General features: G+C 37.0%; 1 non-coding gene across 1 annotated transcript; it reads left to right on the top strand.

Annotated features, from left to right (window-relative positions):
- Window positions 1-3,528: 3,528 nt before the first annotated feature.
- Window positions 3,529-3,636, top strand: LOC131247657 (small nucleolar RNA R71). Its single transcript, XR_009171932.1, has one exon. It is a non-coding gene; the product is annotated as a small nucleolar RNA R71 (small nucleolar RNA).
- The last annotated feature ends 681 nt before the right edge of the window (window positions 3,637-4,317 follow it).

Here is a 4,317-nt window from a genome sequence, read left to right as displayed (position 1 = left end):
TCCAAACATAGATCGCTTAGTGGGAAACTTATATCATGGCTTAGATTGACCCATACACCTCCCTGTGGGTCCTATTAGTTGGAAATAACTCCCTTTAGTGTTAATATAATAAATAAAGGGCCATTGGAACCATTTTCATCACTTTTGGCTCTATAAAAGGGCCTCATTTGGACTTCCCCTCTCCCTATACGAATTTTTGTAAGGCCAAGTAGAGAAAGAGAGAGAGAGAGAGAGAGAGAGAGAGAGAGAGAGAGAGAGAGAGGAAGAGAGGGAAGGGAGAAATGGTAGAGCACGATGCTTCATCACACCGTCCAATCCCCGTAATCGTCGGATCTTGCAAAATCTCGCCTTTATGCCCGATTTCATGTCTTCCACGGATGAAATCCCAAGATTTCAGGTTGAATTCTCTACCCCTTGTTAGTTAAGAGGTTTCCTACTTGTCTTTCCATCTCTTTCTTTTATTTCATACATTTTGAGCCATTAGGGATAGAAATACCATTTCGTTTTCATCGATTCCTGTAAATCTTAATGTTAGGGTGAGTATGTTAGGATTTTGAGTCACAATTATTGATTAAAGCGGTCCATACTCTTATAGGAGCTGTAATCGAATTTGACTCCGTTAGGGTTTCGATTGTGCACCAATTTTGGGTCTCGATTTGTTGAACCGAGTTAAAGAATCATTCCAATTGAGTTATTTAAGCCATAATTCATTGTTTAACGTTTAATTAGGATTAATCTGCATCATTAATGATAGTCTTGTACTTTAATTTAGGTTTGGAGTGTTTTTTCCAAATTCTCGATGCTAGGGCTGCATCTGAGTCGAAAATATCGATTCTAAGATCAAGATCTACCCTCAAGCTTCTACTCAATATTTCAAAATAAATAAATGTGTTGTTTGCTATTTAATTGACAACATCCTTGATGAAATGCTTGAATTCTATGAAACTCTTAATATTAAAATTCTTCGACGTCGAATTCTTATAAATGCTAATGTGATTGAATTGTGATGTTATGGTGAATTAAGCTTCACAAATTATTTAAATATTTGGATAACCTGCTTTAGGGAGGCTATCCTAGGTTTTTACAACCGACCAAAGTTGAATACAGATGATTGGCAGTATTGGAACTACACGGGATGCTTTACACCCAATGCTGGTTTGCCCGAGATACTCTGCAGTTGATCACATTAGTCTAATGTAAGCTTGATCATTTTTTTGCTTGGTGATTGTATAATATTTAATTGAATCTGTGATACCACCATTACTATTAATTTAGTCTACTTATAATCATTAGTGCATTATGATGCCTAAAGACTCATGAGACGAGTATAATGGTATGAGACACTATATTCGAGTTGTCGGTTTATACTGAGGTGACAAGCCTCCCCATAGTGACCAATGAGCACTGATAGAGGTAATAATATGTTGTTTAAATGGTCCCCATCAAATTACCCAGCCAATGATTCTGTGTCAAAGTACCGTTCAAACGACCGGATGTGAGTGGAATTGGGTGATGAGCTCTTTTCCTTTGTATTAATTTAGTTTTAAGTGATAAGCTCACACCTTTGAATTGATTGTATCATACTCATGTTCGGTGACGACCTGTACCATGTTCATGCCTTAATTTGGATCAATGGAAAGTAGTAAGGAGCCTCCACGTGCTATAATGAGTTACGTGATTCAGATAATGACTCATGATATAATGGTTGTATCTTAGTTTTGCCAACTTGTTATATGAAATGGGACTAATAATCACTCGGCTATTCATGGATATTCTAGTATAGGTTGTAATTTGGCATTGGAATCGCTTGTGAGAGGGTATTGACATCTGCAAAATAGGCATTGAAGTCGCTTGTGAGGGAGTGCTGGATTGTAAGGAGTATGCATCATTTTATCATAACATTAATATACTTACTAACTAGATTATAAAACTATTTGTTTGTTTTGATATCATTACTTATGCTTAGTTGTGTTGATAACATGTGTAACTTCTTAGTATCTGTGCATTAAAAGTAACATACTTGAGAGTATTACATATATAAATATGTATTTATTGTAAACCTTTTATTTACTAAAATGTCCCAAGTAACAATCTTGGGGGTATTTCTTCACTATGTTAGCGTTCGATGTGTCCTATTTGATATATGCAGATAACTTAGAAATAGGATCAGTCGGTGATATGCTCGGTGCGCACAGTAAATCTCTAGCTTCTTCCCGCTTGGTGGTTATTCTTCTATTCCTATTACAATTATTGTGATTTTTATAATTCTCACATGGGTGGTCATCATTTTTTAGAACTGTAACTTTTAGGTGTTAGCCTTATATTGTTGGATCTTGCTATCTTTACCTCACTTTGGTTCCGTTAAGTTGAAGTGCGTTACTATGATTATTTATGTGTGAAATGAATGTGAATTTGTTGAGGACACGTGCATTTTATTAAGTTAACACCTGAAAACTTAGGATCATAGTTTATGTACTCGGGTTCCAATTTTCGGGGTGTTACAGTATGCCATCGGTTTCGGTGAAATCAACTATTGTGGGAGCAGTGTAACCAGCTTGTATTGTGTGTCCGGTTCTTTCTCATGTGAAACATCACTAATTCCACCATTCTTCTTAGATTCTTTCAAGTCCTTAGGCTTCTCAGCCCTCGTCGGGATGGTTTTATCAATTGTTTTTCCACTTTTAAGGGTGGTGATAGATTTAGCTTGTTTAACATACTGATTTGAAGAGCTCAAGTCACTTATTTCACATTATGGTTTTGGGTTAGGTAGAGGTTGGGCTAGAAAAGTCCCTCTCTCCCTAACTACTAATAGTGACTCGATCCTTTGAGTGGACTTGTTAAGGTCCTGGAATGCTTGTAACATGTTTTAATTGAAGAGCTCTCAATTTTGAATATGTTTTAGAACAGCTCTCAATTTTGAATATGTTTTAGAACCGGATCCACTTAGGGTCTTTGTTGATTTGGAAATTAGGGAAAAGCCCCTTGGGGATTTTTGTTTGTGCTAGTCGTTTGACCATTCCTACAAGTAAAATTGGGATGGTTCTTCCAACTAAAGTTATATGTGTTTGAGATATGGGTGTTGAATGGCCTCTGATAATTGCTTACGACATTCGATCGCTCATGTAATAACTTTTGAAATGCAGGAATTGTAAGACATTCTTATGTCAAGTGCATGTTACTAACACAAATCCCACAAACAATTACAACGGTCTCTTCAAGTTTGATTATCTCTACTTTCTTCAGTTTAATAACCTCAATTTTCTTGTGAGATTAGCTACCCTTACACTCATGTCGTCCTCTTCCCTTAAGACGTACATTCCTTACTTTTTTCTTGATTGATTTGGCCTAGAAGTCATGGCTTTTTAGGAGGTGTCACATGACTGCACATTTTTACCAAGTAGATCTAAATAGTCTTACGCATCATCGACTTCTTTATTCATAAACTCCCCATTGCACATTATCTTTACAAATTGGTGTATGGGTGAAGTCAGTCCATCATAGAAAATGCTTATGACTCGCCAAATTTCGTATCCATGATGTGTGCAAGAGTTTAAAAGGTCTTTGAATCTCTCCCAACATTGGAAGAAAGTCTCTTCATCTTTTTTGGAAAAAATTCATAATCTCTTGTTTAATGAACCGGGAAGAACTTTTTAAGGAACTCCTGGCTCATCTCAGCACATGTCCCTATCGATCTCGACTGTAAGGAATGAAGTCATGCTTGGCTCTTTTCCTTTAGAGGGAAAGGAAACAATTTTACTCTTATGGTGTCATCAGACATGTTTGAGAAGTACAAGGTTGTTACGATTTCATCAAACTCCTTGAGATGTAGATATGGACTTTCAGAATCAAGTCCATAAAACTTTAGGAGTAGTTGGATCGCTCATGGTTTGAAGCCCACGTTTCCCGCATTATGTGGAAATACCATGCAGGAAGGTGTACTTGCCCTCGTTGGTTGAAGGTAAGCTCGCAGCGTTCTTGGTGGAGGAACAATGTGCACCTCATTCTCATCTTCATGTTCCTCAACAGGATAGTGCGTTTGATTTTTAGCCATAATTTATGTTGGCTCACAGGATCTTAGGTGATGTCTAATCCGATGATAGATTGGCAATCCTTCGACTAATTCTCTTTCAATTAAGAGTAGTAGAGTGTTGTTACAGACCCACTTGGGCCTGAAACACTCTCAGCCCTCAAGTTTTAATCAATCTAAAACTAAAATCTAATCAGAAAGAGAAAACTATAGAGATAAGAAATCTGAGGAGAGAGAAGGTTGGAAAGAGGTTACTAGATTGGAGTTACTATGTCAGTTGCTACAAAATA

Source organism: Magnolia sinica, chromosome 5 (genome assembly GCF_029962835.1).
Source record: "Magnolia sinica isolate HGM2019 chromosome 5, MsV1, whole genome shotgun sequence".
Taxonomy (NCBI): Eukaryota; Viridiplantae; Streptophyta; class Magnoliopsida; order Magnoliales; family Magnoliaceae; genus Magnolia; species Magnolia sinica.
The sequence above is the reverse complement of the archived record's forward strand: the minus strand, read 5'-3'. Positions and strand labels throughout refer to the sequence as shown.